Source organism: Bubalus kerabau, chromosome 10, assembly GCF_029407905.1.
Source record: "Bubalus kerabau isolate K-KA32 ecotype Philippines breed swamp buffalo chromosome 10, PCC_UOA_SB_1v2, whole genome shotgun sequence".
Lineage (NCBI taxonomy): Eukaryota > Metazoa > Chordata > Mammalia > Artiodactyla > Bovidae > Bubalus > Bubalus kerabau.
The window spans coordinates 6,550,252-6,576,990 of record NC_073633.1 but is presented as its reverse complement, the minus strand read 5'-3'; the positions used below and the strand labels follow the sequence as shown (position 1 = coordinate 6,576,990).

At 40.8% G+C, this 26,739-nt stretch overlaps 1 pseudogene; it reads left to right on the top strand.

The window, feature by feature from the left end:
* Window positions 1-26,739, top strand: LOC129620726 (protein NipSnap homolog 2-like; annotated as a pseudogene).

Here is a 26,739-nt window from a genome sequence, read left to right as displayed (position 1 = left end):
ATGAGTGTAGACTTGGGGGTTACAAATGAGTCTCAGCAAATGAGGATCGACTGTGTATATGTAGAGCACAATCGCAGCAGTTCTAGTGGTGTCCGGTGAGTTCTCGCTGGCCCTTCAAAATCCAGGGGAGAGGCTGTAAATCTTGCCCGGGGTTGTACCTATATCCACAGCAGGTCTCCAAGGTGCAGTTACCAAACTATGTATGAAAATGATAAACACCAGTTTCTTTTACCTCTGGTAAAGGAGGGAATGGAAAGGGATGAGGGAAGGCTATAGCTCAATTTGCTTTTTTTTTTAATAGAAAATTGGTACATGTATCACTGATCATAGATATATTAGTTTTAGTAATTTCCACTTAAAATATTTTATATTTAATAATAAGAAATCGTGTAAGTGTGATCTGTCTTTCTCCATTGTTTAAGACTAACAAAAACCACAATTACATATTAGTGTTATTAGATAAGATATGAAAAATATTTTGATAAAAGATGTCAGGGATTAAAGTGGATTATTGAGAAAAGATAAGGAAAATCATCAGGTAAAGATGATATCTGAGAACAACAAAACTAAATCTGTAACAACATCTTAGAAACAGAGGTAGGAATGAATTTGACTACAAGTTTCCAAACGTGGCTGTGCTGCAAAAATGACTGGATTACATTCAAAAACACAGACAAATCTTTGGGTTCCAATCTTTCAGATTCTAATTCAGTAGGACTGGAATAAAAGTTTTGGCAAAGCTCACTAGATAATTCAGATACATAGTTAGGACTGAGAATCAGCAGACAAGATGTTGGCCTTAGACACAGGGCTTCGGCCCCATAAGGACTTCAGAAGCCATTAGGCACACAGCCCACTGTCGGTGCCTCCTGGGGTTGTGCAAAGCTGCAGCCCCGTGAGACTCACGCGCTTTCTCTGTGACACTATTTCTATACTTCTGATTGGGACTGTGAGGAATTATGAAACCTAATGACTGATCAGGAGTGTGAAATATGAAACACAGCTCCTGACCCATTTTAGTTCCATTTTTTTACACCCTTTCTTTTAAAGAAAACCAATGCTTTTCTTTGGTGTTAAATGAGTTGCTTAAGTCATGGATGTGTATATGAAAAAAGAAACCTACAAATGTGGTCTAAAATAGATTTAATGTAATCTGAGTTAAAGTTACCAGTGTAATCATACTTAGGGACACATTTATATTTATTAATCTAAATCCAACTATGTGAAACACATTAAAGTACAAATATTTAGGAGCAAAAAACATCAAAGAAATTTCTTGAGAAAACCAAATACCAACAGTTGCTCTATTGAAATGTCTGTTTCTGGTATTTCTTAACTGAGCTGTTTTCTTTTTTCTTTTTTTTAACATATAGAAACAGGAAGCAAGCAGGGCAAGAGATATGACTAGTTTCATGTTCCTTTCTCTCCTCATCTAATTTGTTCAGCATCACAGCCTGACTCTGGTACTGGAAGCTACTTCGATCTATCTTGCCTTTGCTACTTGCCCGGCTATGGTTTAGGACTCAGAAAAGTCTGTTTACAGGAGGAAAAAATGTTTATATATACATATTGATTTTTTTTTTTTTTTTTTATGGAGCAGAATGATCCCAAGTTGCTGCAAAATTAGGTAGGTTGTGTTGCTTTCTAAACAGCACCAACAACCTTTCTAATATGAAAACATATTAGAAATATGAAAACATATTAGAAATATGAAATACTTTCTGTATATACATATATTTTAATGCACTTTTTACTATTTTTAAGCCACAATTAATTGCAAATAGGTTAATCAAATTCTGTATTAGCAACAGTTGCCTATATATCAATATACACCTATAGAAGCATAGGCTAATTTCAGTTAGGGTATATACTAGCTTGTTTCAGGCCAACTCTCCCACTGAAAATTTCCCCAGAGAATATGGGGGAAAAATGTTAATCAACTCTCTGAAGGCATCAGAGAGCTACAAAAGCAGTGAAGATTAGAAATTCAAGACCCTGGAAGGAGGAGAAGTATGGAAGAATGAGGTTAAAATTTAGTGTTACTTTTCCCTGAAGGTATTTGTAAATTTACAGTAGATCTGAGAAACTGAGGAGCTAGAGGCAAGGGGCAGAGACTGGGAGAATATCTGAGACTGAAGCTGAAAAGAGCCTTAAGAGAGTGAAGTTGCTCAGTCGTGTCCGAGTCTTTGAGACCTCATGTACTGTAGCCTAACCAGGTTCCTCCATCCATGGGATTTTCCAGGTAAGAATACTGGAGTGGGTTGCCATTTCCTTCTCCAGGAGATCTTCCCAACCCACGGATTGAACCCAGGTCTCCTGCATTGTAGGCAGACGCTTTACCGTCTGAGCCACCAGGGAAGATCCGAAAAGAGTCTTGAGGAGAAAAAACCCTGGTAAATACCCCCAGACTATCAGCTGGGACCCCTAGAAAGGCTACATCCTAGAAATAAGACTGATGAGAAGTAGAACAGTCCTTACAAAGACTGAAACTCAGCTCCGGATCTGTTTCCTATCAGACTGGGTGAAGGTGAGCTGCCTTTACTCTGCCTGCCTACCAAAATCTAAAGAAAATACTCTCGGTAGGACCCTAAAATCATTCACAGCTTGAAATTGAAATTTACTCTACATAGACACTGTCCACCATGAAATAATAATGATAATTTTTTAAAATGCCAAGCATACCAGGCAACAAGATCAAATAGTCAAAATCAATAGAAAAAAAAATTGTAGTTACAAGGATTTTAAGATACTTGCCATTAGTGTGTGTAAAACATAGATGACAAGATGAAGAATATCAACAGAGAACTGGAATCTGTAAAAAAAATAATAATAAAATAAAATTATAAAACTGAAAACCATGGATGTTCATATATATTTTTCTATCTACTGCCCAATCCAGTAGCTGATGAAGCTCCCTGACAATTGTAATTAACTAAATTCACACTAATTATAGAGAGTGAAGAGAAACTAAAGAGCCTCTTGATGAGAGTGAAAGAGAAGAATGAAAAAACTGGCTTGAAACTCAACATTCAAAACCAATGATCATGGCAGCCAATGCCATCACTCCATGACAAATAGAAGGGGAAAAATTGCAAGTAGTGACAGATTTTATTTTGTTGACTCCAAAATCACTGCAGATGGTGACTGCAGCCATGAAATTAAAAGATGGTTGCTCTTTGGAAGGAAAGCTGTGGCAAAACTAGAGAGTTATTAAACAGCACTTCCTTTGCCAGCTAAGGAAAGTGAAGTCGCTCAGTCGTGTCTGATTCTTTGCGACCCCATGGACTGTAGCCTACCAGGCTCCTCCATCCATGGGATTTTCCAGGCAAAAGTACTGGAGTGGGGTGCCATTTCCTTCTGCATTGCCAACTAAGGTCCATATAGTCAAAGCCATGGTTTTTCCAGCAGTCATGCATGGATGTGAAATTTGGATAATAAAGAAGGCTGAGAGCCAAAGAATCGATGCTTTCAAATCATGGTGCTGGAGAAGACTCTTGAGAGTCCTTTGGACTGCAAGGAGATTCAACCAGTCCATCCTAAAGTAAATCAATCCTGAATATTCATTGGAAGGACTGATGCTGAAGCTGAAGCGCCAGTACTTTGGCCACCTGAAGTGAAGAACTGATTCATTGGAAAAGGCCTTGACACTGGTAAAGATTGAAGGTGGGAGGTGAAGTGGGTGATAGAGGATGAGATGGTTGAATAGCATCACCAACTCAAGGGACATGAATTTGAGCAAACTCTGGGAGATAGTGGAGGACAGAAGAGCCTGGCATGCTGCAGTCCATGGGGTTGTAGAGAGTTGGACACGACTTAGTGACTCAATAACAACAACAACAAATTCTGACTCAATTAAAACTCTCATGTATGTTTATCTTTTATTTTTCTCTAATACACTTATTCCCTAAGAAAGAAGAATATCTAACTGTTACATTGAATATCTGAATGCTACAAATAGTTCAATAAAAGCATTACATATACTATATAGTTCCAAATGTGTTATTTTATTTGATTCATAATCAGATGTAAAGTTATTCATTAATTATGACTATTTATAATTCCATTATTAATGAAAAATATGTATTTATTTGAACTGATATTTCTTTGTAAGAGTATAGTATAACTTGTCACGGATAGTTTTGGGGTTTCAAAAAATTACTTAATTCTTACTGTTTTACATTTCCTAGGAGGAGTCTGGAGTAATTCAATATGTTCTCTGACTTAAAAATCTCAAGTTCTTACTTAATCTAATAAAATCTTTATTTTATGAAGTCACATGACAAATAAGAGCCTAATCAATTAGTTTCTTAACAGATGTTTCTTAGTTACAAGTGCATTTTTAAGTATTTTATGAGTTTAATTTTAGGATGGCATGTAACTGTACACATAAATAAACACATACATATAGATAAACAATTTCTTTTAAAACTAGTTAACAGATTAATTAAATGAACACTTATTTTCCAGAAATTCTGAGAAGCCAGAGGAGGGAGTGGTAATTAGAGAAAAAGGGAAAGGAAATATTAATATTTATTAATATCTAAGCATGAAATTAAAAGACGCTTACTCCTTGGAAGGAAAGTTATGACCAATATTCAAAAGCAGAGACATTACTTTGCCAACAAAGGTCCGTCTAGTCAAGGCTATGGTTTTTCCAGTGGTCATGTATGGATGTTAGAGTTGGACTGTGAAGAAGGCTGAGCACCAAAGAATTGATGCTTTTGAACTGTGGTGTTGGAAAAGACTCTTGAGAGTCCCTTGGACTGTAAGGAGATCCAACCAGTCCATTCTGAAGGAGATCAGCCCTGGGATTTCTTTGGAAGGACTGATGCTAAAGCTGAAACTCCAGTACTTTGGCCACCTCTTGGGAAGAGTTGACTCATTGGAAAAGACTCTGATGCTGGGAGGCATTGGGGGCAGGAGGAGAAGGGGACGACAGAGGATGAGATGGCTGGATGGCATCACCGGCTCGATGGTCATGAGTTTGAGTGAACTCTGGGAGCTGGTGATGGACAGGGAGGCCTGGCGTGCTGCAATTCATGGGGTCACAAAGAGTTGGACATGACTGAATGACTGAACTGAATTGAAGTGAACTGAAGCTTTCTAAAGTAGGTATTACTCTTTCCATTATACAGTGATATTCAGAGAAATTAAGTAATATGATCATGGCCATAGACCTAGTAAATGGCAACAACGGAATGCAAACAGTTCTATTTGATTTCAAAGCCTATATTCTTTCAAGTACATTATGCTTTCTATCTTTAGAAATAGATGAGTGGGCAGATTTATGTTAAAACTGATGAGGATATAATCCTGTTAGGAATTTAATAGGATTTTTACGTGAAGTTTATTATATTTCAAATTTTAGTGTGACCAAGGAAATTCATCAAATTTGGATCTCATATTTCAAAAGTGTATAGAATTTCATGTATAATTTTTGCATCCACCATTGATATTTTTCTCCAGGTAAGTTTTAGCACACAGTGTTCAGTTATGTGGCCTTGAGTGGGTAGGTGCACAGGGTATAGATTAGTTAAAATAAATTAATTCCACAAAGTAGAAAAAGATTAAGATATAGAGAACTATATAAAGAACTATGAGTAGTTCAATAAATGCATTATAATTTTTTACATCTTTGTTGTACTTAATTAATAACCAGAGAAGGAACGTAAGATTCTTCATTAACTGTTTCCTATCTGGTCAGAGTTGAGAACAATGGTGCTGTATTAGGGCTAAGGGATACGTATATTATATAGTTATCATGCAGACTCTAATTTCCTTTGCTTTAAACTGTTTTAGTATTCTGTTATGATACCTATTTATGAATAGCAATGTTAGATCATTTGACAATTAATGAAAAAAAAAGGCCCAAGTTTCTCTATATTTTCAGAAGAGATCCATCTAGCAATGCTCATACTGCAGCAAGATGCTCATTTGTTTCTCACTAGTCCTTAGTTGCAAGTGGGTTGATGGGTACTTGGGTTGGGAGATTAAAGCAGGGCCACAGTTTCAAACTTCAATCCCATTATTTTCCGTATCTCCTTATGTGTGTGTCCTAAGTCACTCTGTGCGACCCTATGGACTATAGCCCCCCACGTTCCTCTGTCCATGGGAATTCTCCAGGCAAGAATATTGGAATGGGTTGCCATGCCCTCCTCCAGGGGATCTTTCTGACCCAGGGATTGAACCATGTCTCTTACATCTCCTGCAATGGCAGATGACCTCTTTACCACTGGCGCCACCTGGGAGGGCCCATACCTCCCTGTGCTTTCTTCCATCTTAACTCCACAGTGGCAATTATGTTTCTCATTCTATCTGTGTTTAGTATGTATCTCCCTTTCTAGAATATACCAAAGAACAGGAAATATGTCTTTAGTACACCAAAGACAAGCAGAATTCTTGTTTACAAACAATGCTGCTGCTGCTGCCACTAAGTCACTTCAGTCGTGTCTGACTCTGTGCAACCCCATAGACGGCAGCCCACTAACAATACAAGACACTAATTTGTTGAAATAGAAGGGGATTTTTGGTAGCTTTCATATCCCCATGTGGTCTAGAGAACAAGACGTGGATACTACCAAGCCAGGTACAACGAAGGCAGGAAAAACTTTCAACTCATATCATGAAAGAAAAGTGAAAGTGAAAGTTGTTCAGTCGTGTCTGACTCAGACCCCCCATGGACTATTGGGTCCATGGCACTCTCCAGGCCAGAATACTGGAGTGGGAAGCTGTTCCTTTCTCCAGGGGATCTTCCCAACCCAGGGATCGAACCCAGGTCTCCCACATTGCTGGTGGATTCTTTACCAGCTGAGTCATCAGGGAAGCCCAAGAATACTGGAGTGTGTAGCCTGTCCCTTCTGCAGAGGATCTTCCCAACCCAGGAATCAAACCGGGGTCTGCTGCATTGCAGGCAGATTCTTTACCAGCTGAGCTACTGCCCCAAATTTAGTACTGAGCATGTTAAGATATGAACACAACAACTCCTATCATAGCTATTTCAAAAGAACCAGCTTCCAACTCTACTGTGCATGTCAGAAGATCTATTCTCTCTCTAAGACTAAAGCCTCGGGTTTCTCATTTTAGTATTCAAATGTTATTCAGAGCCATCTGACTGGTAGCACCTAGGTCACATGTCTGTAGTACAATTGCAAAGGAGTATGCAAGTATAATTTGTATCTTTCAAGCCTCTCTAGTGGAAGAAGACAAGTTGGAAGAAGGTTAAAATGGGTACTGAATGACTTCATGTACAAAATATGTGACAACACTCAATGAGTACTTGTTAGATTTCCTTCTTCATAACCAGGATTTATTTTCTTATTTGAAGATGTATTCTTGTGGACCAGAGTAAAAGCAGAAAACAAATGTTTTCTTGAAAACCAATTCTAACTGCTTATTAGGAGCAGACTTCCCCATCCTCAGTGGGAAAATGTGGTTGACTGGTGTTGACTTTCTTATATACTGAAGGACTGTTATTGCTCTAACTGTGTCAGTCTTTCCTTGTGGAAAGATGGGCACTTCTGTACAATATTTCTCGGTGTAGGGGTGTGCACTTTGGGTCTGCACCCTACATGTGGCTGCAGTTCAGTGTCAGGGAATCTTGTGGGGTCAGTCTGTCACATCAGAAAGATTAGTGTTGTTTAGTCGCTAAGTTACATATGACTCTTTTGCAACCCCATGGACGGTAGCCCACCAGGCTCCCCTGTCCATGGGATTTTCCAGGCAAGAATACTGGAGTGGGTTGCCATTTCCTGCTTCCCAATCTAGTGACCCCACCTGCGTCTCCTGCACTGGCAGGTGGCTCTCTTCACTGCCGAGCCAGCTAGGGAAGACATCCAAAGGATTGTTAAGGGATGCCATTTTTTTCTTAATTACACTTTGATAATATTTAGCATGAAGGGTATCTACTGCTGCTGCTGCTGCTGCTGCCAAGTCGCTTCAGTCATGTCCGACTCTGTGCGACCCCATAGACGGCAGCCCATCAGGCTCCCCCGTCCCTGGGATTCTCCAGGCAAGAACACTAGAGTGGGTTGCCATGTCCTGCTCCAATGCATGAAAGTGAAAAGTGAAAGTGAAGTCGCTCAGTCGTGTCCGACTCCCAGCGACCCTATGGACTGCAGCCCACCAGGCTCCTCCGTCCATGGGATTTTCCAGGCAAGAGTACTGGAGTGGGGTGCCATTGCCTTCTCCAGAAGGGTCTCTAGCAGAATCAAAGAATGTTTTTCACATACTAGTCACCCAATGACTAAGATACTGAGAAACCAGGCTATTCCTCCAAGGTAACAAGACCTTTTCTGTGCTTTTCCAGAAAATGGTCTAGTCAAATTGTTCTTCAGGAAGAATAAATGCTGTGCATCCTCTGGAGATTCAATACCTCACCAAGTGCACAAGAATGTTTTCCAAATGTTCCTTCAGACAACATTTCAAATAGTGCTTCCATAAATATCTTTTGTATTTATGGATACTTTGACACAATATCTCTATTCCTTTTCGATATTTGTTTTTTAGGCAAGGAATGAAGAGAAAGGTTGTGTGGAGTGTTGGAGGTGCTGCTTTGGGGAACAAGTAAAGAGTATAGCAGAAAAATATCTATGTAGTATATGTGTGACATGTATCTCTTTAAAAAAAAACTCATAAACATTCATTCTCTAAAACAATGTTCACCTACTGTCCCTTGGATGACTTCAGCTTAATTTCACACTTAATAACCTTAAAGATTAGAGTGTTTAATTACAGCAGTTACTGCTGATTGCTTTGGAAATGAAAAATGAATATCTAATATAAAGTCATTAATATTGTATCTGATAGATTGGTGTTATTATTTATTATAATCCATATCTTGGGTCCTTATCCATTTTTTTTTAACATGATAAAATGAAATATTTATTGCTTCAAGGAAATAATCATGTGCATCATAAAGATATAAATGGATTCAACAAATATTGAATAAGTGCCCACTATATGCCAAAGACTAGAGTAGGTAGCAGGGCTACCAAAATCAATAAGACAAGTTCCTTCAAAAAGGGCACAGTCTGGTAGCAACACAGACAGGGCCTCTGCCCTCCTGCGGCATCATAATCCGTGTGCATGTGATACCACAGCAGCGCAGCCTGCCGGCCAGAGAACCATCTAGAGGGGAGACTGAGCTCAGCCTAGTAGTTTTCCAGGCAGTGAAAGGCAAGGTCATTCCAGGCAAGACAGTAAAGGCAAACTGGCATAAAAGAGCCCAGTGTATTCAGGGGAAAACATATAATTCCATGTGGCTAGAACACTGGGTGCATGTTAGGGAGACATAAGAGCTGAGCTTGCAGAGCAGACAGTCCAACTTGTGAAGTACGTTATATGCCCTACAAAAGAGTTCAGACTTCATTATTTTGCAGTGGAAGCCCAAAGAAGGGTTTTCTAGCAGTGTACCAACACAATAAGGTTTGGGTTTCATAAATGGAACTCTGGCAGCCAGCTGGAAGAGGTATTGGCAGGGGGAGAGTCTGAACTCAGGGAAACTAGCTAGTGTTTTATTGCAGAAGACCAGTAAAAGATGATTATCTTGAACCTGTTCCTCCAAGAGAGCCTGACACCCACTGGCCCATAAAAACAATGTTCCTGAGACTTCTTCCCAATCCGCACCCAAATATATCAAGTTCCCAATGGGATTTCAATCTTTGAGTCCCGATTCTGTCCCTTTATATACACTCTTACTCTTCTAAGCTCAGTTCCCTCATTAAATTTCTTACCTAACAACGGATGAGCTCAAAAAGTAAATATTAATACCTGTTTGTGTCTGACCCTATGACAGTCCAGACCTCACCTGAACTCAGCTCATAGGCTGGGGGCTAGCATCCCATTCATCCTGCTATTCCTCTGTGTTAGAGGACAGAGGACCTAGACATCGAATAGCTACTGAATTTGTCCAACCCATTCCTGGTCCTTTAAACTCAGCTACCTCTCCCACATATTCTGCCATAGACAAACTCCTGTAAGAAACTATAGATGTGTTGTTGACTATGATATGAGTGCTTACTGCCCTATATTGGGTTTACAATGCTGACGAAGGTAACTCACTAGAGGATGAGAAACTTACCCAAAGCAATCTAGATACACTCTTATGATTGGCCCTACCTCCCTGGAAAATTCTCCTAGAACATACATTAAAAACAGGAGAAAATTTAGGAGCTTTTATTACAATGAAGGATCAGGAAATGCCCCAAATTAAGGAGGAATCTTTTAAAATAAAAAGGCATCACTCAAAGAATCAAGCCCAATCAGGCAACAGGAGCAAATATGTCTGAGCTAGAAAGCAATGTGATTGCCACAGCTGAGTCAGAAGGCACCCCAAACTGACCTGATGGTATCTGTCATGATGATCTCATCTTTCAACCCAGAGAATTAAGTGAGCCCAAAACATTGGAAGTTCATTTGATGGAACCATGATCCACTGCCAAGGCACTCTAACCAGAAAGTGACTACAAAGATGTGTTTCCTGGAACAGAGCCATCTTCTCCCTCCCTGCCCCTTGATCCCTCCCTTCTCTCCAGGCTAAAGGACTTTAAAAGAAAGTATGATTAGAGGTGAGGCAAGGTATTTTTGTCTCCAGTGGCTAGATAGACCCATTTGAGTATGCTGAGAAATTTCAGGAAGGAGAGAGACTCAAACTTTTATGACTTTGTTGGATACTGCTGCTACTGCTAAGTCACTTCAGTTGTGTCCGACTCTGTGTGACCCCATAGACAGCAGCCCACCCGGCTCTGCCGTCCCTGGGATTCTTCAGGCAAGAACACTGGAATGGGTTACCATTTCCTTCTCCATTGCATGAAAGTGAAAAGTGAAAGTGAAGTCGCTCAGTCGCGTCCGACATGTAGCGACCCCATGGACTGCAGCCTACCAGGCTCCTCCATCCATGGGATTTTCTAGGCAAGAGTACTGGAGTGGCTACAGATGCCCAATTCACCATTCTACCAGTTCCATGAGGGGTAGGGACATCAGAATTCTACTACTAAGTACTGGCAGGGCCCACAGTGGGACAGGGAATCTAATGTGACTTTATGAGTGGGGCATTTGGACCAATTCAATGTACTGTTGCTGCTGATTCTCCAGCTGACACTATTAAGAGAAATAATATGTTATATGCTTGTACATTTTGTCCCATAAGTGCCAGGAGGAATTCTGATTGGTAAAAGCTGCATGTAGAGAAGTGTTAAAAACAACAACAACAACAAAAAAAAAAACCATGTAAATTGCTTTCTAATCATCTCTCTAGCCCATCCCAAATAGGGCTTTACAATCTTAATGGCCTCTTGGAGCTATATGCTTCTGGCTAATGATTTCGCCCACTGAAGCCTCTGGCAGAAGATGCCTTCATCTGGAAGCTTCCATCAGGGGCACTCCTATGGTTGTGGACCCATCACTTCTCTGAGAAAGTTACTGGGCACATCCCTTTTGAAAAGCAGCTCTTAGTTTGCTACTGGGCTCCAGTTGACACTGAACACCTGACCATGGAGCCCTTGTAACTCTTTAGGCTGATAATTCCATTATGTACTGCCATCAACTCAGACACAACGATTAACAGGATGTGAATGGCACATCACAACAGGCCTCACTTGTCAAAGGAAAATGAAATGCTCAAGATACAGCTAACCTAGCCCAGGGAGTATCTTGGCTTGACATGAGGAAATGACAGCCATCCTCCTGGGGGAAACTTTATTCCCCATTACACTACCATTCAATATCACAGTAATCCAAGTCTATGCCCCGACCAGTAATGCTGAAGTTGAATGGTTATATGAAGACCTACAAGACCTTCTATAACTAACAACCAAAAAAGATGTCTTTTCAATTATAGGGGACTGGAATACAGAAGTAGGAAGTGCAAAAGAAACACCTGGAGTAACAGGCAAATTTGACCTTGGAGTACAGAATGAAGCAGGGCAAAGGCTAATAAAGCTTTGCCAAGAGAACTCACTGGTCAGAGGGTCAGTCATCCTCTTCCAACAACACAAGAGAAGACTCTACACATGGACATCACCAGATGGTCAACACCAAAATCAGATTGATTATATTCTTTGCAGCCAAAGATGGAGAAGCTCTATACAGTCAGCAAAAACAAGACCGGAAGCTGACTGTGGCAGAAACCATGAACTCCTTATTGCCAAATTCAGACTGAAATTGAAGAAAGTAGGGAAAACCACTAGACCATTCAGGTATGACCTAAATCAAATCCCTTATGGTTATACAGTGGAAGTGACAAATGGATTCAAGGGATTAGATCTGACAGACAGAGTGCCTGAAGAACTATGGACAGAGGTTCATGACATTATACAGGAGGCAGGGATCAAGACCAAGGAAAAGAAATGCAAAAAGGCAAAATGGTTTTCTGAGGAGACCTTACAAATAGCTGTGAAAAGAAGAGAAGCAAAGGCAAAGGAGAAAAGGAAAGATATACCCATCTGAATGCAGAATTCCAAAGAATGGCAAGGAGGGATAAGAAAGCCTTCTTCAGAGATCAATACAAAGAAATAATGGAAAACAACAGAATAGGAAAATCTGGAGATCTCTTCAAGAAAATTAGAGATACCAAGGGAACATTTCATGCAAAGATACACACAAAAGGACAGAAATGGTATGGACCTAACAGAAGCAGAAGATATTAAGAGATGGCAAGAATACACATAACTATACAAAAAAGATCATGAACCAGATAATCATGATGGTGTGATCACTCACCTAGAGCCAGACATCCTGGAATGTGAAGTCAAGTGGGCCTTAGGAAGCATCACTATGAACAAAGCTAGTAGAGGTGATGGAATTCCAATTGAGTTATTTCAAATGCTAAAAGATGATACTGTGAAAGTGCTGCCTTCAATATGCCAGCAAATTTGGAAAACTCAGCAGTGGCCACAGGACTGGAAAAGGTCAGTTTTTATTCCAATTCCTAAGAAAGGCTCAATTCCAATGCCGAAGAATGCTCAAACTAGCGCACAATTGCACTCATCTCACACGCTAGCATAGTAATGTTCAAAATTCTCCAAGCCATGGAGAATGTGCACCATGAACTTCCAGGCATTCAAGCTGGATTTAGAAAAGGCAGAGGAACCAGAGATCAAATTGCCAACATCTGTTGGATCATGGAAAAAGCAAGAGAGTTCCAGAAAAATATCTATTTCTGCTTTATTGACTATGCCAAAGCCTTTGACTGTGTGGACCACAAAAATCTCTGGGAAATTCTGAAAGAGATGGGAATACCAGACCACCTGACCTGCCGCTTGAGAAACCTGTATGCAGGTCAGGAAGCAACAGTTAGAACTGGACATGGAAAAACAGAGTGGTTCCCAATATAGAAAGGAGTATGTCAAGGCTGTATATTGTCACCCTGCTTATTTAACTTATATGCAGAGTACATCATGAGAAACACTGGGCTGGATGAAGCACAAGCTGGAATCAAGATTGCTGGGAGAAATATCAATAACCTCAGATACACAGATGACACCATCCTATGGCAGAAAGCGAAGAAGAACTAAAAAGCCTCTTGATAAAAGTGAAAGAGGAGAGTGAAAAAGTTGACTTAAAACTCAACATTCAGAAAATGAAGATCATGGCACCTGGCCCCATCACTTCATGGCAAATTGATGGGGAAAATATGGAAACAGTGACAGACTTTATTTTCTTGGGCTCCAAAATCACTACAGATGGTGACTGCAGCCATGAAATTAAAAGACACTTGCTCCTTCATAGAGAAGTTATAACCAACCTAAACAGCATGTTAACAAGCAGAGACATTACTTTGCCAACAAAGGTCCACCTAATCAAAGCTATGCATTTTCCAGTAGTCATGTTAGGATGTGAGAGTTGGACTATAAAGAAAGCTGAGTGCCAAAAAATTGATGCTTTTGAACTGTGGGGTTGGAGAAGACTCTTGAGAGCCCCTTGGACTTCAAGGAGATCCATCCAGTCCATCCTAAAGGAAGTCAGTTCAGACTATTCATTGGAAAGACTGATGTTGAAGCTGAAACTCCAGTACTTTGGCCACCTGATGCGAAGAAGTGACTCATTAGAAAATACCCTGATGCTGGGAAAGATTGAAGGCAGGAGGAGAAGGGGGTGATGGAGGATAAGATGATTGGATGGCATCACCAACTCAATGGACATGTGTTTCAGTAAACTCCAAGAGTTGGTGATGCACAGGGAGGCCTGGCATGCTGCAGTCCATGGGGTCGCAAAGAGTCTAAGTGACTGAACTGAATTGACATTGCTTAAGGCAAAGCCACTAGTTCAATGAGATCAACAATGCACAGAGGTTTCCCTAAATGACTGGTTCACCCATGGCTCAGTCCAGCTAAAACCAAATGGTGTTCAGGTGCTGCTGTGGTATTTCAATCTCAATGCCATCAATGCCAAACCAAAAGTGGACATGGTTGCTCTCCTCAGTGGTCAGGATTCAAGCTGTTCTTTGTCCAATACTCCCTTTGATGAACCTTGTTCCATTTTTGTTGACTCGTGGGTTGTTACTAATGGCCTAGCATTTTGGAAAGCCCTTCTTTGGGGCTGTGAATAGCAAAAATAAATTACAGCTGCTGATTCAACCATTTGAGTCACTTATGTAGACACCCACAGTAAGGGCTTGTTCTTCAATGAGACAACTGTAATCAAGCTGCACCACGCACTTTGATACTATTCCCATCTAAATCCATGTTTTACCAGATATGGAAACATGCCCACCATCATAGATTGGGCAAAAGCAAAAACACTTGTTCTAATTCCAAGGCTACTGCTACATGCCAGATTTGTGATTCCTGCCAAGAGCTGACCTGTCTGTCTCAAGGTGAAGGAGACCACACTGTATGCATGTGTCTCCATCTGCTCCTGAAAGACTAAGTTGGATTTTTTATTTTTTCTTGGGGCTATTGGTAGTTCCTCTCTTCCACTGAAATGCTCACAAAATCCCATGTTACTGCTTCAGTCCCACCAGTTGGTCTTGATCATACCATTCTGGTGCTTAAAACTAATTTATGTCATGTTTTCTGCTTTTTAGAGTTTGAAAATACATGAGTTTTACTGCAAAAACCACCCTATAGTGGGATGGTTGTCAATGGATTCAGTGGACTTTTCACTCTCCCTCCCACCCATAAACTTGTTGCACTGTGGAATGTTGACCTTCTCAAAGGACAAAGCCCAAAGATTTCTGACTCTACCTGTCTCACCTCCTGGTCTACAATATTTTTAACAAGGAGTTTTGTTCATTGAATGTGGCTACCCCCAGAAAGGAATCATCTTCTCTCAGACATGTTCTGGGTAATAATCAGGAATTATGTGCATCTGTTTTGAAAACTGGAGGTTCCACCCTGACATTTCTGGACATGACACTTCTCTCTTTTCCCTAATGGCAACCTCAGGCCAACCTGACTGGTGCAACTTCTTGATGGCAGCCAGATTAACAGAAACCTAGAGAATCCAAACTTAATTCTGGTGCTACCATCTTATTCTCTTGTGGGTTTTACATGGTCCAATGATGGCCTAAGGATAAGGGTCACCTGGTTGGGTACACTGCTTGCCAAGTGACCCATACAGGCCAAAGTGGTAGACATAAACAACCTCTGTATGTCTTATAAAGGCCCCAACTTCTGCACTTTCCATGCAAAATATCCGCCAGCCTCTCTGGATCTCTTTACTCCTAGCCCCATAGTTGATATTCAGTCTGTCCATAGACTGGATGAATGCAATGATATTGTGGACAAATTGGTAAAGTTGAACACACTCAGGCAGTTCCTCCAAAAAGAAGGATTAGATTCAATTCCTATAGTGAAGTTGGAACTGTGGGCTGGCCATGAGGACACATGGGCTGTGAAGCGCTGGCAGCCTGTGCCCCTGACTGAAGTCTGCCCCATCTGGTGGGCTCCAAGGATGGTAAACAACAGCGGCTTGCCCAGGACTGTGTTTCTTTGTGAAAGCCAGGCACTAACTTGCCTCCCTCCTTAAAACACAGTGCTTTGCACCTTAGAGATGGTCATAGGAGACCTAAAAGTGTTGAAAGAAATACCACTTCTAGAGCATGTAGTCCTCAGACAGCGGCAATGACCTCTCCAAAATAAGGTTACTTCAGGGAAAATTCTCAAGGGAGAACTGACTTGTAACTTAGGGGCACCCTCAAGACAGTTTTCTCTACAAAAGGAATCCTTCAACTAAAAAAGACAATACACATTTTCCCCCTGACTTTAGTTGAACTGATTGATGACTCACTTTGGTGCTGGAAGGCATTTAGGTCAGTCTCAATCCACAGGCCAGAGTTAGTCTGGAGGACAGAATCTTCCTAGACTTCCTTCCTCCTTGCAGGCCAAGATGGAATCTGTCCAATCACTAATACATCTTACTGCACCTGGATTAATGCCTCAGGCCAAGCAATTCAAGGAGAAACCACTTGACACTTTCTACAGTAGACACGGATGGTTTATGGGATTTATTTAGCTAAGTGGGTCTGAGCCCTAGGTGCACGATTAAAGCAAGCACAGCAGATGGCCTCATCCTGTTGCTTGAAGTTTTAGTGAGAGTATCCTTAATTAAATACTGTGTAAGACTAATTCACAGATTCAGTCCCAGCTTCTCTCAGCCAGATTAAGCAGAGTGGCCCCAGCTTCTGCTGGCATACTCATGGAAAAAATCACCAGAAGCCAAGACGGTAAAGAAATGAGTAGGCAGGTATCAGTACAAGGGGATATTCTGTGGATCCATCTTGGTTTTGCATGTTTTGTAAATAGAGGTTCTGACAATCTTTGTTTCAGATGAGTTTTCCAGGGATATTTTTTGTTTGTACAGCAGGCAGCCTTTGGAGATAGAGATGGTGTCTCCCTTTACAGCAAAAGGCAGCCAGCCTTACTCCATGTTATAGAAGATTCAGATTCCCTAACCTCCAGGTTCTTCTGTCACCAACCCACTGTGAAAGCTACTATCACCCAGCCTTCTTTGTGTTGCCCTGCAGGACTTGGGGTTTAGGAAACCAGTGCGAAGGCAAATGCACTCTGACTACTGCTCTTGCCAGGACTGATAAAGTCTTGTGATTCTAACCCAGGGGTTTTGTGTCTTCATCAGCAGCCATGAAGCTGACTTGAAAGGTTGTACGGATGGTAAAACTTCAGACCCTTTCCAGCTCTTAACATCTATCTAATGGTAATCTGGCAATTTCATTATCAAATACTGTGCTTCATTATCACATGTTAATTCTGTCATTGATTTCATGATCTTTCCAAAGTAGAACCATGCATTTTGTAGTTGAAGAACCAAAATGTGAAACAATTATTTCAAACTAAAATATTTTTAGTATCAGGAAAGATCAACACCAGGTCATAGACCAATATTGCTGCTGCTGCTGCTAAGTCGCTTCAGTCGTGTATGACTCTGTGCGACCCCAGAGACGGCAGCCCACCAAGCTCCCCCGTCCCTGGGATTCTCCAGGCAAGAACACTGGAGTGGGTTGCCATTTCCTTCTCCACTGCATGAAAGTGAAAAGTGAAAATGAAGTCACTCAGTCGTGTCCAACTCTTAGTGACCCCATGGACTGCAGCCCACCAGGCTCCTCCATCCACGGGCTGTTCCAGGCAAGTGCTGGAGTGGGGTGCCATTGCCTTCTCCATAGACCAATATTAGGAAATGACAAATGCAGTAATGTTTGGAATCATATGTATGCTGGTAAATTACCTTACAGTATCATAATACATTCCAGCTGCTGTGGTCAAGTCTTTTCCTCTTCATGTGCTTTTTCTATTTATGCATATAATTAGCATAATGAAGTGGAAAAGGTATTGGGTGGGATATCAGGAAACCTGAGATCAAATACCAGTTTTGCCAGTTACTGGTTGCAAGACACTGGACAGGTTTCCTCCCACTACTCTGGACCTTAGACTCTTCATCTTTAAAATGTGAATTAGGGTGGGCAAAATGAATGGGTTTTGTTAGATTATTTTTTAGATTTTTTCCCTAGTACTTGTTTTCAATGAATGGTAGAAAGGACTTATAGCCAAGATGGATAATTATGAGGTTTTTTTTTTCTTTTTCTTTTCCTATTTGCTTTAGCAGAACGTTCAGACACTGGAATAAAGATTTCCACAACCGTCTACTTGTCCAAGGCCTTGTGAGCAAGATTTGTTGTAACCCTCCTTGAATTAGGGTTTACATTCCAAGGAGGTAACTCCTGTGAAATGAAAGAGAGGAACATTCCTTGCACAGAAGGTCTTTTCATTTGCTGTCCTCACCACACACAGACATCTTTCCTTTGGCCAGCGTATTACACAAACAAGAAAGTTAGTTGATTTCCTACTCAATACATGACACAACCTTGCCAAGGTCAGGGTGCCCTTGCCAGAGCTGGCTACAGGAGGAACACACATTGGCTTGAACTACCATCGGATTTTTCCTGAGCACAGTGGAGCAGCTAGAGACAATGAGATGGTCAGTCTCATTGGTTCATTCATTAATCAGTATATCAGTTAAAGCCCTTAGGACCTACTACAGCCAACCACTGGGAATATACATGTTAGTAATAAGACCATGTAACTGCCCACAAGGATCCCACAATCACTTGCGGGAGGCAGATAAATCAACAGATAATTATAACACATCTGAAACTGGTGAAATTATAGAGGGGAGTTGAAACTGGTGAAATCATGACCATCTATTCTGTGGGAGCCGTAGAGGACGCCTCAGAGGAGAGAATTCTTGAGCTGAGACTTGGAGGCAAAGAATGAGAAAATATTCAAGCAAAAGAGCATATGAAAAGTAAAAAAGACAGGTGAACTAAGATAGAGCGTCAGATATTTCAGTATGACAGGAACATAGCTTTAGGGCTGCAAGTTACAGGAGATGAAGATAGAGAGGCAGGTAGGAGCATTTTAGGGTAAGAGAGGGACAGGGCTTTAAAAGATTTGAAATACTAGAGCCTGTTTATATGCTGAGTAGAAGGAGCTCACTGGAGAAGGCAATGGCAGCCCACTCCAGTATTCTTGCCTGGAAAATCCCATGGGCGGAGGAGCCTGGTAGGCTGCAGTCCATGGGGTAGCTAAGAGTCGGACACGACTGAGCGACTTCACTTTTGCTTTTCACTTTCATGCATTGGAGTAGGACATGGCAACCCACTCTAGTGTTCTTGCCTGGAGAATCCCAGGGACAGGGGAGCCTGGTGGGCTGCCGTCTCTGGGGTCGCACAGAGTCAGACACGACTGAAGCTACTTAGCAGCAGCAGCAGTAGAAGGAGCTAACAGGAAGGGCAAAGATAGAACAAGGGAGACCACTGCTGAATCAAGATCCTAGGGAAATTAGGAGATGTATTCTAGACATAAGATGAGTAGAAAGGCTTGTCTGAGGTTGAAAATGGATCTCTTTCTCCTCTTAGAGAGGAAAAAGAGAAAATAGGTGCAGATGAAAGTAGGTTTGAAAGAGAAGTATGGAAAGCCAAGAATTTAGGCATCTGAGCCCTAAGAGCTAGAGAAAATGTAAGGTTCCTGCAGTCTGGGTGGTCAGCAATTTGCATGCTTATTCATTCAGCCATTCCTTCCTTCAGAAATATCTGATGAGTACAGAAATACAATGATGAACTAGACACTGATTCTCCTTCCAAAGAATATACAATCCAGTTCAGATTTTAAAGGCACAATCCTTGGTAGGAAGAAAATTCTTAGTATATGTTCATAGAATGAATAATGAATAAAAAAATAAGTTCAACAAGAAAGGTAGAAATGAAGTATAATTAGAATAGAAGGAGAAAAGACTATTTTCTAGGCTTGTGTGGGCCAGAAGAATGGGTGGATCTGAATATACAGAGCCTGGGAGGGAGTAGGAAAGGTCAATCTATGCAAAAAGAACACATGAGCAAAATTCTGGAGGTGAGAAAGGGTAGGCGCTAAGGCAGGGAATAGCAAATCTTTCCAAAGTGATGTGCAGCAAAGTAATATTTGGAAACAATAACACAAGTCTTTCTTTCTTCGTGTTTCTTTGGGCCTCCTACACCAAAATTAGTGGTATTTATTGTCTTGGGTAGGAGACAAAACACTTCAAGAGAAGCCAGCATTAAAGTAGAAATATGTGGTAAGGAACAGGAAGACAGTCCCAGAGGGAGCCCCAGAGGGAGCCCCAGAGGGAGGGAAAGAGAGCATCCTAAATTTTCTTACAATCCAAATGCAGGTGGCAGCAGTTGTGAGTGGATGATTAGACCTAGAAATTCCTAGCAGCTCGGACAGAGAGCACGGAGAGTGGTCTGCAGAGACCTGGGGACCAAGGAACAGAGAGAACACATACATCTTAGGTGTGGATGTTGCTGAAAAGGGATCCTGTGCTATTACTTTCAAAGTCTGGCATCCTACGCGTGAATATGACACCTCCTTTTAGGTTCTAGAACAACTTAAAACACTCGTGTTTCCCAGCCCTGACATCTATACTATCTTTGGGGAAAAGGTAAGGATTGCAAGAAACAAAAGAGATCTAAATTTGATTGAATTTAAATCCAACTAAGCCTAAGAAAAATCCAGAAGGGACTGAATTTAATTGGATTGGAAAGAGTTTACTAACATCAGTGGAAATTCAGGTTGCTTATAGGGAAATAAAATTCCATTTTTTTAAACCCCAAGTTTATGACCATAAAATTCAGATATAATTACAAGTAAATAAAGTTATGACTCTAAGCACAAGATCTTAGTTTCTAAACACATTTCCTAATACAAGGCTTTTTAAAAGAAATGGTGGATTCAAATATGAGCAGGAAGGCACAAGGTGAGTCTGGTCTGGGATATATCGCTTTCCCAGAAAGCAAGAAAGCTTTCCAGGATCAATGAGATTGTGTCAGAGGATACTGGAAACAAACTGAAGGGCCACCCATAGTTGAAGTATAAAAATTCAAGCATCAAAGAGAATAATGATTGAAGGTGACTGAAAGATATTCTGTATGTAAAGAAAACCCACAAGTTTATAATGATATTGAAAAAAGAGAAACCAAGAAAAAAGTAATTTATCATCATTTACGGTATTCACTAAATCAATTCTTTACACTGAAAACTGGCAATTGAAGGAGAGAGGTAAGAATGAAAGGAAAGAGACAAGAATCTTTTCAATAAGTATTTATAGCAAATGATCTGAGTTAAACAGGAAACCTCTACTTGGTGGACTAAAGATAATTACTTATGTACAAGAAATGACAAAATTGAACATTAGCTATTTTTGAAATCTGATGAAATTATTGATTTAAGCAAGAATTATCAACGGCTACTGAAATCATTAGATAAATTGGCAATTAGAAACAGAATGTCCTTATGGCAGCAAAGTGACACCATGTGGATTACTTTCTGGTCTGCTGCTGCTGCTGCTGCTGCTGCTAAGCTGCTTCAGTTGTGTCTGACTCTGTGCGACCCCATAGACGGCAGCCCACCAGGCTCTGCCATCCCTGGGATTCTCCAGGCAAGAACACTGGAATGGGTTACCATTCAGTTCAGTTCAGTTCAGTCGCTCAGTCGTGTCTGACTCTTCACGACCCCATGAATTGCAGCACGCCAGGCCTCCCTGTCCATCACCAACTCCCGGAGTTCACCCAGACTCACATCCATAGAGTCAGTGATTCCATCCAGCCATCTCATCCTCTGTCGTCCCCTTCTCCTCCTGCCCCCAATCCCTCCCAGCATCAGAGTCTTTTCCAATGAGTCAACTCTTCGCATGAGGTGGCCATTAGACAAACCTAATTTTACCATGGGAGATTCAGTGTTCATCACCTTAATCCTGCGACCAAGCTCTAAATCACTAATAGTATATACAAAGATAATACTTTATACTCCATATGAAGTACCATGACAATGCAATCTTATTGGGATACTTGAGGCTTAATCTAACTGAGCAACTGAACTGAACTGAACTGAACCAAATCTTTAGAGTCTAATTTCTAGGTTACAGAAAATACAGAGGCTAGAGTAGCACTGCCCTCCCCACATATATATGTTGCCACATATATAATTTAAAATTTTCTAGTCATCCACTTTAAAAAGTAAAATGAACCAATAAAATTAATTGTAGTGGTTAATACATTTTTAATCCAGCATACCTCAAATACTATCATTTCATATAAGCAATAATAAAAACAATGATAACCAAATAATAAAAAAATTATTAATGACATCATTTATACTCTTTATTTGTACTACGTCTTCTAAATTTGGGATGGATTTCACACTACAGTTCAGACTAACTACATTTCAAGTGCTTATTAGGAGCTGGTGGTCACCATATAGGACACCACAGGACTAGAAGAAAAAGCTAAACAACACTGTGGAATTTAGTTCTATGTGTCAACTTGGCTAGGCTATAGCAGCCAGATTTCAGCTAACCACTGATCTAGGCATCACTATGGATGTATTTTTTAGATGTGGTTCATGCCTACAATCACTTGACTTTAAGGAAAAGAGATTATCCATGGGATAATGTGGATGGGTCTCATTTAATCAGTTGAAAGGCCTTAAAAGCAAAACTGAGGTTTCCTTGAGGGAGAAGCTGCCATCTGAGAGTGTCTAACCTGCCAGCTTGCCCTTTAGATTTCAGACTTGCCAGCTTACATAATCCCATAAACCAATTCTTTATTTCATTCAATTCATACATTTCATATACAGATACATGGTTTTCACATACACACACACATATATATGATATTTACATATAGAGTCTATTTTTATATATAATCTATGTCTATATATTATAAACCAGATCTAAAAGGTATATTGGAGACAACTGGATATTTTTGAACATGAACTTCTTGAATAATTAAGGAGCAATTGTCAGTTTTACAGGTGAGATAATATAAACTTATCTATGGAGGAAAACATCAATATTGTCTAGAGATGCCTTTTGAAGTAATAAAGGATTAGATGCCATGATGATGATGGATTATACTCTATTGACTAAATCTACATGAAGTCATAATGCTTAGTAAAATGAAGAAAATAAATCCAGCCTTTATCCCCATTGACATAAACTACATTATCTTTCAGTCAGTTCAGTTCCATTGCTCAGTTGTGTCCAGCTCTTTGCGACCCCATGGACTGCAGCATGCCAGGCCTCCCTGTCCATCACCAGCTCCTGGAGCTTGCTCAGACTCACGTCCATCAAGTCAGTGATGCCATCCAACCAACTCATTCTCTGTTGTCCCCTTCATTAGCTTTAGCATAACAATAGTTAATAAAGTTTTAGCCTAATATTTAATAGAGCTTCACAGCATTATAAATTGGTCTTTAAAAATTAAATGAGAGGGAACCTAAGGGTGCGATGCAGTTTGCTTTCACTAGCTGAGGGACCAGAAAGCATTCTCCTTCCAGAGCATGAAGAGCAATGACCAGAGTCACAGGAAGTGATGTGGACGATTCAAAATGTGAGTGTTTCCCACTTGGCCCCTAGCTCCACGTGACACCCCAGGACACTATGCCTCAGAATGATGACTTTTCACAATCAGCTATAAAACCAATATTTTGGCTTTTCCTGTTGTTTTCTTAAGAGTACAGATGTTACTGGTCAAGTAACAGTATGTTCTTACCAAAACTCTCCCGTACAACTAAACTGACAAGATATTTTCCCTTCCTTTCTGTCATTAAATTGTAATGAAGTGTTGATAGTCTTTGCTGTTATGGTTACTGTTATTACCATGGTGATAATCTATACATTCCAAAAGAAGAAAAAACCATATCAGCCCAGTGTATAGCATTATTTTATAAAAGTCCTCTGTCAGAAATACAAGGTAAGTTTACTTTTCAACATAAAATCTAAATAAATATTTGTGTACCTACTATGTACTTAGTTGAGCGTAGGATAGAATACTGTCTAATTTATGCATAAAATAAACTACTCAATAGTTTGCAAGGCATTCTGCAAAGCTCTTTCACACATGTGATCCTATCAGAACCTCATGGAGACCCAAGTTTGATTCCTGAGTTGGGAAGATCCCCTGGAAAAGGGAACGGCAACCCACTCCAGTATTCTTGACTGGAGATTCCCATGGACAGAGAAGTCTGGTGGGATACAGTCCATGGGGTCGTGAAGAGTCCGACACGACTGAGTGACTAACACAAAACACACACACACACGTACTTGATAGGACTCTATGGAGTTTGTAGGTTAGGTGTTACTAGCTTCATTTTGCAAAGTGGGAACGTGGTAGACATAATTGTGTGCCTACCTGACATCCATTCATTCCATCATCCCAACCTCATTGCTAACAAAATCCTCAATGTGTTCAAGAGAAAAATTGCCCTGCTTCAATCTAGGTATTCGTTTTTCCTAGTCCTGCTGTAGGAGTATGTGCTTCAGTTCAGACTCATGTCTCATAAAGTAGAAATCTGCTAGGGCTTCTGGGGCATCTTTTTTGGTTGTACGTGTGTTGGTTTTTGCTTAAAAGAACTAAACTACAGCTGAAACGCTCCTCCACTCTCCCTTCCTGCTTTGTATGTGATTGTGAGGACTGGAACCGCCATGGCTATTATGTGACCAGGAATGAAAAGAAAAAAAAAATACTGGTTCAACAGCCTATTTTTGGATTTTATTATGTGAGACTATAAACCCTTATTTAAGAGACTAATGAAGATAACTTTTCTATTACCTATAGCTAAACGCATTCCCAACTGAAGCTGAGATAAGGTTTAAACGATATTCCCAAGATAACACAAACTATTACGAACATGCTATTGTTGGTGGTTAAGTCTTGTCTGATTCTTTGTGATCGCTGTGGACTGCAGCACGCCAGGCTTCCCTGTCATTCACTATCTCCCGGAGTTTGTTCAAACTCATGCTCATTGAGTCAGTGATGCTATCTAACCATCTCATCCTCTGCTTCCCTCTTCTGCTTTTGCCTTCAATCTTGCGCAGCATCAAGATCTTTTCCAAATTTGTATTGTTTAAAGTCACTAAATGTGTGGAAATTTGTTAAAGCAGCTGGAGGAAACACCACAAAGGGCTTCTTGCTGCTATTATTAAGCAGAGAGCTTGACCTCTATTAGATCACAGTCTATTCTGAGTTACATTAACTTGAGAAGAATAAAACTTCATTTTTTTAAATAAAATATTTTGCAGTTCACTTTCCATTCTTTCAAGTTTACTTCTCCCACTGTTTTTTTTCTCAACCAGTGATATATTAGTGTTCTTCTAGGTGATTCTCTGGCTATAGAGTTCAATGAGATGATATCAAACTTTTCTGGGTTTGCTCCCTGTATATGACATTTATTAGCTAACCATGGCATATTTTATAGTTATTTGTATATAATTTAAGAGACCTTGCTTAGAAACCAAAACATGTTTATTCACATTCATGGTTCATTCATACATGTATTAAACTGTTTTATTAAGCATCCACCAAAAGTCATAAAGTCAAGCAAAAAGACTTGGACCAAACACTAATAAAAGTGATGCCTGACCCCAGAGGCTTCTGTCATAACAGAACCATGGCCTCTTCATTTTCATGAGACTATATATTTTCAAGATTGCTGGGAGTAACATGAATAACCTCAGATATGCAGATGACACCACCCTAATGGCAGAAAGCAAAGAGGAACTAAAGCTTCTTGATGAAGGTGAAACAGGAGAGTGAGAAAGCTGACTTTAAACTCAACATTCAAAAAACTAAGATCATGGCATCCGGTCCCATCACTTCATGCAAATAGATGGGGATAAAATGGCAACAGTGAGAGACCTTTATTTTCTTAGGCTCCAAAGTTACTGCAGATGGTGACTGCTGCCATGAAATTAAAAGGCTTGCTCCTTGGAAGAAAAGCTATGACCACCCTAGACGGCACATTAAAAAGCAGAGACCTTGCCCGCGCGGTGGGATCGAGCCACCTGAGCAAGACGGCGGCTGGAGGGCTGCGCACCCGCGGCAGCCTTGGCCAGCGGCTTCCTGGGCGGGCCAGCCCCTGCCGCCTCCTGCCCCATCTCCGGAAACTGACATCTTCCAATAACAGACCTCGAGAGGACGGCTGGCTAAAATCCTTGTTTGTCCAGAAAGTTGACCCAGGGACAGATGCTCACTCTAACCTCCTAGCCAAAAAGGAAACCAGCAGTCTGTACAAATTACAGTTTCACGATGTGACACCGGAACGCCTAGAAGCATACAACAAAATCGGTCAAGAGGTGTTGCAAAAGATTCATGAAGATAAACATTACCCTTGTACTTTGGTGGGGACTTGGAAAGTGGTATGGCGAGCAGGATCAAGCTGTTCGCCTCAGGGGGTATGAAGGAGGCTATCCAGCCCTCACCAAGGTGATGAATAAACTCAAAGAAAATCAGGAATTTTGGAATTCCATAAGGCAAGAAGCAACAGGCTTCTCTAGAGAATCAGCTGCTGGTGGCGTTGATTTTCTGGAATGAGCCCATCCCACGGTCCAGACCAAACATACATGAACTCAGATCCTGCCAGCTCCGACCAGGAACTATGTTTCAATGGGGCAATTACTGGGCTCTTGCTCTTCGCTTCAGACAGGACGGCAATGAAGCGGTTGGAGGCTTCTTCTCCCAAATTGGGCAGCTCTATATGGTGCACCATCTTTGGGCTTACAAGGATCTTCAGACCAGGGAAGATACACGGAATGCAGCATGGCATAAACATGGCTGGGAAGAACTAGTATATTATACAGTCCCGCTTATTCAGGAAATGGAATCCAGAATCATGATCCCACAGAAGACCTCACCCCTCCAGTGAAGCGCCGGAATGGAGATGTGCCTACAGAAGTTTATGTGACAAGTGCTTGTCA